This window comes from Parasteatoda tepidariorum, chromosome 8 (genome assembly GCF_982258835.1).
Source record: "Parasteatoda tepidariorum strain Cologne lab strain chromosome 8, Ptep-v5.0, whole genome shotgun sequence".
Lineage (NCBI taxonomy): Eukaryota > Metazoa > Arthropoda > Arachnida > Araneae > Theridiidae > Parasteatoda > Parasteatoda tepidariorum.
This window is the reverse complement of record NC_141762.1, coordinates 53,461,140-53,469,245: the sequence shown is the minus strand read 5'-3', so window position 1 is coordinate 53,469,245 and position 8,106 is coordinate 53,461,140. Positions and strand designations below refer to the sequence as shown.

The 8,106-nt window shown below is 27.8% G+C and overlaps 1 long non-coding RNA gene across 1 annotated transcript; it reads right to left on the bottom strand.

The window, feature by feature from the left end:
- Positions 1 to 983: 983 nt before the first annotated feature.
- On the bottom strand, positions 984 to 2,121 carry LOC147806163 (uncharacterized). The gene is made up of 4 exons (XR_015428742.1): positions 1,982 to 2,121; positions 1,689 to 1,865; positions 1,524 to 1,595; positions 984 to 1,316 (listed from the first exon to the last, which is right to left on the bottom strand). It is a non-coding gene; the product is annotated as an uncharacterized LOC147806163 (long non-coding RNA).
- Positions 2,122 to 8,106: the final 5,985 nt, after the last annotated feature.

Here is an 8,106-nt window from a genome sequence, read left to right as displayed (position 1 = left end):
TATCCTGTGAATGTACAGAGATCAGAGGAAAAACTCAAAGTTTTAGTAAAATAAATGTTATCATTTTATATATATTCTAATGGTGTCATCTATACTTAAAATGTTAGAAGTTTAGTTATTTTTTGATATATGTATAGTTGATATAAATGACTGTAATTATTATTAAACTATTCAATATTACCTTTTATTATCCTATTCAGTTAGAAAGTACACCCTTTAATAATTAATACAAAAAAGTTTAGGAACAATATATAGAATTTTCTGAAAAAAACTAGAAAATATAAAAAACTTTCTTCGAAAAAACTAGAAAATTTTTACAAAAAGAAAAAATATTTTACTAAAAGAGAGAAAATTTTCATAAAAAAAAGAAATATTTTGTGAAATGTTAGAAATTTTATACGAAAATATTTTCTGAAAACTGGAAAATGTTAATAAAAAGTTTGAAATATTTTTACAAAACTAGGATATTTTTTACAAAAAGCAAAAATATTTTACTAAAAGATTGAAAATTTTTATAAAAATAAGAAATATTTTCTGAAATGTTAGAAATTTTTTACGAAAATAAAAATATTTTCTGAAAACTGGAAAATGTTAATAAAAAGTTTGAAATATTTTTTACAAAACTAGGATATTTTTTACAAAAAGCAAAAATATTTTACTAAAAGATAGAAAATCTTCATAAAAATAAGAAATATTCTCTGAAAATTGAAAAATTTTAATAAAAAGTTTGAAATATTTTTACAAAACTAGGATATTTTTTACAAAAAGCGAAAATATTCTACTAAAAGATAGAAAATCTTCATAAAATAAGGAATATTTTCTGTAATGTTAGAAATTTTTTTTTACAAAAATAAAAATATTTTCTGAAAATTGGGAAATGTTAATAAAAAGTTTGAAATATTTTTACAAAACTAGGATATTTTTTTACAAAAAGCAAACATATTTTATTAAAGATTTTAAAGTTAAGATTTTAAAATGATTACTTTAAATTAGATCAATAAATATTTACTATAAAATTACTTTAACATTAATTTTAAATCATGAAGATAGGAGAATCCGTTGGTTCTATGAACCATCCAGAGTGCGGGACGAGGACCCTTCTCCTGGTGCACTCCGCGGTTATTAAAGTGGACGTCGCCACTGCTTTTTTCTAAGTGGGTATAGCCTCCACTGCTTTTTTTCAAGTGGGTATAGCCTCCACTGCTTTTTTTCAAGTGGGTATAGCCTCCACTATGCACGCTTTTTCAAGTGGGTCGCCTCCACTATGCACTCTATTTTCCACTTCTTTCTGCGCTAAGGATTATCGCAGGATTCAACTAAAAAAAAAATCAAAATTAATAAGTAAAGAATTAAATGTAGACTTTACGACACAAAAATCTAGAAAGACAGTTCTACAAGAAACATAATATAATTTCTTCAAGATAGTGATAAGAGTAACCATTGGGAGTTGTGGAAACTGTATTTAGTTGAGATAATAAATAAGCGTAAAACAAATAAAAAGAATAATTCCAGTTAAAACTTACATCATCAATTTGTGGAGGAGGCGGTAATTCTTCAACATATACTGATCCACTACTGGAAAGGTCTGGTTTAGTCTGATAATGAAAATAAATTAGATGATTTTAGGAGGGGGGGAGAGTTATTTTCAATTTGAAAATAGATTTAAAATACTAAAATAAAATTATTACCTCAAATACCGAACCAACTTGGTTATAAAGTGGTAAATTCTGAAAAACTTGTGAAGCTTCCATAAAACCCTGAGTAATTTCACCCATTAATGAATCATCGTCTTCGAAGAAAGTTTGCGTAGTTTCCCCAATTACGTCTTCACTTTCAAGAAATTCTTGAGGCAAACCGCCTAAGAACTAAAGATTATAGTTGTTGATTAAGAATAATTATGTCGAATAAATTTAATATTTAAACATGTTGAATAAATTTATTTTTAACTCAAAGATAAAATTAAAATACAAACAATGATTACCTCATCATCTGACTCGTTAAAATCAAAACCTGGCTCACTGAAATTAAATTCAGTCCCATCATCACACTATAAAAATAAGATAAAAATTGCTTCAAAATCTTAAACAAATGAATAGAAAAAAATAACAAATGAAAGTAATCAGAATAAACAATAAAAATTAACTCATTCATGTTATAAATAAAAATTAATAAGTAAACGCAAATAAATTATTAATTGAAATATGTAATTGTAGCATAAAAATAACTTTTCTGATCTTATAAATAAAAACAATTTATTCACTCAAATATACAGTTAAACTTCAAAAATTAAATTCAATAAATAAATCTAAACCTAAAGATAAAACTCAAATAATTAAACTTAGTCGTACAGGTTAAGGTGGTTCAGAACCCTTATACAGAAGAAATATTTAATAGTATGTAAAATTAAACGCGTGTAGTATTATAACGAATAATTGTATTTGAGATGCTTCACATAATTTAAGAAATATAGTAAAAAACATAATTAATGTGTAAAAATTTTTAAAAAAAGGAGTTAATTTGAATAGAAAATGTTTAGTTAAATAATGAAAAAAAATATTTCTTACTTTTTCAGAATCTCTTTCCCGTTTTGACATGCTAATCCTTTATAAGACGAATACAGCGAAAATATAATACTCTGAAAAATGAATACTCTGCACTATTTCCCACTCTGCACTATTATCAATTTCTGTCCGGGACGTTTGGGTCTTATCAGTTAATCACAATTGTAAGGATATAGCTTATCTATATACATGAGAATATAGTTATCGTGAATCTCCCACGTTCTGTTAATATATAGAGAGATAATTTTAGATTCGACTTTCTAATTTTAAAATTAAGTAAGCTTAAGTTATTATAATTTCGAATAAGAAAATTAAAGTATTTATAGCATTAAAAAATTAACCATTTTGTGTTTCTTTGGTTTAATTTCCATACGCTTGTTGGGAAATAGTTCCAGAAATTGATACAGAATATAGAAATAGTGGACAGAAATTGATAATAGTGCAGAGTGGGAAATAGTGCATTCCTCTAATAATTCGAGCATTTCTCTAATAATTAAAACTGTTTCATTCTTTTAACTTGTTCGGTGACAATTTCATATTATTGCTGTCATGTATCAATATCTAAGTCAGTGTTTACATTTTCATTAGTTTTTGATTTTAATTCCACTTAGGTTCTTGCAATGCTGTTTTACATTATCTTACATATGTTAGAGCTTTATATTTTTATTTTGTGTTTAATTTTTGATTGCCATTAAATTTTTTTTATCATGTCTCTGTGTTTTACTATCTTACAACGAATATTTCTTAAGTATCGACATATAGTTGTACAATGTTCTGTTACATATTTATACATAGCTTAGGGCCATCACTTAACTAGATTTGCTGGATTACTGGTTGACAATTGTTTTGCTTCAATATCATCAACGGAACAGTCCCTGGCCATATCATCTGCTGCTGTTACCAAAAATGCTTTTAACAATTTAATCTTTCCTTAAGTTTACAACTTTTTCGTCATAGCGATTCCCTATACCCAATTAATTTTTATTTACTATCCCTGATCAAGTGTCAATAGCAATTATTAATTTTACCAATTTCAATCATGTCTTACGCATGTTTTGTATTTACCAATGTTTCTATATTGCGTTCTCTTTTCTAACTGTGCTTAACACAACTCAACATAAATTTTCTGAGTTTTATATCCCTCACTAGTAGGGGATCAACTAATTTAGCCTGTTTTCTATTCTTAGCTTTTCATAGTCTAATACCATCTTTTTTATAGATAAAATTTTGTTCACATGCCACCACTGGTTGCATCGTTACATATTCGGCTTTTGTCCCGTTTGGTCTATTTCAAACTAATTTCGCTTCGACCACCGGCCCCACTCTTTATCTTATGAGTTTTAATAGTATTTTATTGTTTTAGTAGTTTGTTTAATTTTTAGTTTAGTATCACATATCAAAATTTAAAAAATTTTCATACTCGCTCCGAAAATCGGACCATTATTTTGCTTCGCTTTCTTTTAGGTTCCTCTAATATCTGACGCTTATCTAACTAATTATGATACCAATCATTCAAAATAACGTTTTTTATACTCTCTCCGACCTCCGGACCCACTATCTGTTTTCTTGTTTTTTACAGCTTTAACAAATATTGGTTGCCTGTACTCAATATATTTTGTTCCTAATCAACATAACCAATTTTTCCCCACTCGCTTCCACCACCGGACCCATTTTTTAACGGTTAGTACTAACCGTTTGAAATTTATTTGAATAAGAACAGCATACAAAAAGGATTTTCTGCAAGTAAAACAGGAGAAGTTTATGAAAGAAATTTTAAAAAAAAACTTTCTGGATATATATTTATTCTACAATTATTAAGTTTTGCATTTTTAATATCCATTGCGAAAGATTCTTGTAAGTAATCATTTTTTGATGTATGGTAAAATATAAACGAGAAATGTTGCCATAGCTGTATAGCAAAGGTGCACCATAGCATACGGAAAAATATTTCGTTATAAGCTGTAGCACATCTTAGTTTCATGGCAAAAATTTGCCATATAAAAAAATGTCATAGGATATTCCTATGGAGTTTTGCCTATGGTAAAATTTTGCCATACACTTTTGCCATAAAAAATGTCATAGGATTCGACCACCTATGGGGTTTTGCCTATGGCAAAATTTTGCCATGCACTTTTGCCATATAAAAAAAGCCATAGGATATTCCTATGGGGTTTTGCCTATTGCAAAATTTTGCCATATACTTTTGCCATACATGTATGGTAAACATTTGCCATAGGATATTCCTATGGGGTTTTGCCTATGGTAAAATTTTGCCATACACTTTTGCCATATACGTATGGCAAAACCCCATAGGAATATCCTATGGCATTTTTTTATGGCAAACCTATGGCAAATTTTCCTAAGGGTATTCATACTTTTTACTGTAATTTGACGTTTCAACTTACATACATTTTGACGTATTGTTAACGTGAACATTAGGTAAAAATTATGCACTCATTCTTATCTAGTAAAATGTGGTTAGTAAAATATTCATTAAAAAATGAATTTGCTTTGTTCAAATTTCACGCAAATTTACCGCTTTGGAAAACTGTTTTTTGCTATAAATAGACGCTTAAACTTACGTAAATTTTGACATACTTTTAGCATAAATAATAAGTAAAAATAAATTTCTCATTCTTACTTAATATAAAGTGGTTGGTAAAATATGCACAAAATAAAGGAAGCTATTTATATACAATTTTAACTTTTTTAGCTAACCACTTTTTGCTATAATTTGACTTTTAATTTTTACATAAATTTTACGAATGCTTAGTAAAATTTATGATTGAGAATTTGAACAATTAAACCAGTTCGAGTAAATCGACTTGAAATTTCTTTTCCCCTTCTGTTCCTCTACTGTTACTCTTCTACTCTGTTACCATGTTATGGTAACTTTAATTTATTGGCTTTTATTTATAAACTTTTAATTTAGCGTTTCACTACATATTACGCTTATTAAAAGAAATATAGGTAGGTATCAGTATATCAATATTAGTATGACTGTAAGTCAGTAATTTGCAACGGAAAAACATTTAAAATTTAGCTCTACTAACAGCCTTCCTCTATTTTTTTTTCCTTGAGCACGTCGATGTTGTTTTGAAAAAAGCTAAATAAAGAAAAATGCAGACTTTGAATTTTTTGAAAGTTTGAATAGTTATATCTAGTGGAAGTATCGATAAATCAAAAAATTTCTGGGTTGCAGAACTTTAATATTCAGTAAAAAAATGTAGGGAAGCTGTTGTTATGCCGATGTTTCTGCCCTGTAGTGAGCTGATATAGGGATGCTAATGTTTCTGCCCTGAAGCCAAATAGTGAATTCTTCGCTACTTTTGTCAGAGCATGACTGAAAGGCAGCAATACCCCATGGAAATTAGTGCCTGTCTATAACTAGAAAGCTATATACTTATAACACAGCTTGACAAAACTTAGGGGGTGTTGTTGCTTTGTTTAGATGAACCCCTTAAAGCATATTTACAATTCATTTTTAAAGAAATGGCCTTGAACTTTGAAATTTTCTATAGGAGAGGGGGGAAAAATTAAAGAGCTGAAACTTGCGCAATGTTCATTTTTCCTAATCTACTTCAATGTTTTAAAAAAAATTCAATCTAATTAAAAACTACAACCATCACACATTGTCTGAAGTTCAAAATGACGGCTTTCAAGTGAAATATATATAGCTGATTTATTGCTTTTTTCTTTTAGTACCCAGATGGAATTCAGATAGTATAGTACATGGAGATTCTAAAAATATGCATTAATTGTTAGTCTCTACTGTATACGGTTCGGAGATTACTCGGGATAATTAGATCAGTGATTAAATTAAGGGATATACTATGTTTTGTACTTGATTCATTTCATCATTATTTTATTTTGTACCAATTGAATACCCGTTCTTGGCGCGGAGTGGAAAAAAAACATCAATTAATCAGTACTAAAAAACACCACAAAATTGTGCACAAAACTTTCTGACAATTACCAACACAAATAAAAAAGCTAAAATACTTCCAATGTTTTATTTATTTACTTATAATTATTTGGTGCCCTTTTCAGTGACTTTACGTTGTTAGATTAAGCAAAATACATTTCTAGTAGTTTATCCCATTAAAATAAACATCTGGCATAAAGCTGTTGCTGAAGGCAACTTATGTTATTTCAAATTTACCACAGTCAAGCTACATTCTCCAGTACTTCTACCTTTGAGGTTCCGTATGATATCTATCATAAGATTTTTAAAAAAACTTTACAATACTTGTGCAACTGTAATCATCATCAAATTTACTCAGAAATCGCGTTGCACCTATATAAGAATATATGTGGTACCTACTGTTAAAACTACGTCAATTACCATGGTGCCAATAGTTTTTATAACTAAAATTAAGCATCATTGAATTTAATAACAATATCGCCATTTTTTACGGTTCCCTGTGAAGAATAAATGCTTATTTTTATTTTATTTCCATTGTTTTTTTCTTTATTGCTTCAATTATTCTTTCTTTTGAAAATTTTGCTGCTCTTAAGCTCGTTTCTTTCAGAGAAAGTTCTGTTATTTTAGAATTTTATATTTTGTATATTCTTTTACTAATGAATTTTCTCCATTAATTTATCTTTTTATTTCAATTAATACCTATTACCAAAATTAATTAAGTATCATTGACATCAATAATAGTTTGCCTATTTTTGAAACTCTCGGGAACAAATTAATAACATTTCTGCATTAATCTTTCCTTATAGTACATAGCTTAGTGTTTTGCTTCAATTATTGGGGTCTACAATAATATTGGTGTTTTTTATGTTTATTCTCAACGAATTCATTCCATTTATCCATTAATTTTGCTTTTAAGTACAAATTTTTTTATTTTAATTACCATGGATGATTTTAAATTAATTAATTTCCTAAAAACACATTATAAAATTATAACTATAAACAAAATTAAGTAATTAACACTTGGTTTCAGGTTACCTTACGATTAATAATTTGTTGAAGTGGTTTGCCTGCGCTACCACAATCACCGAATTCATTCCACTTATCCATTAATTTTGCTTTTCAGTACAAAATTTTTTATTTCAATTACCATGGATTATTTTAAATTAATTAATTTCATAAAAACATGGTTTAAAAGTATAACTATAAACGAAATTAACACGTGGATTCAGGTAACCTTACGATTAATAATTTGCTGAAGTAGTTTGCCAGCGCCACCACAATCAACGAATACTATACAATTAAATATTACAGAAAGCACAATGAACTTCTTCGAATAAAGTTATAAGTTGAAAAATTACTGGTATTGTCTTTAAAATATTTAAAAATAAATAAATAAATAAATAAAACACCGAATCGTCTGTAGCATATTTTGAGATATTGCTTACGCTAAGCCATGGAGAAAATACCTTTTTTTAATTATCTCTGAATTTAAAATATAGCTAAAAAATAAAAATCGTGCATCGTAATTTTTTTACAATTGTACTTATTTAGATCCAAGTTGAATGATGTATTTTTAGATCTTAATACCCGCAATCTGGTATACAGACATACAAACAGACA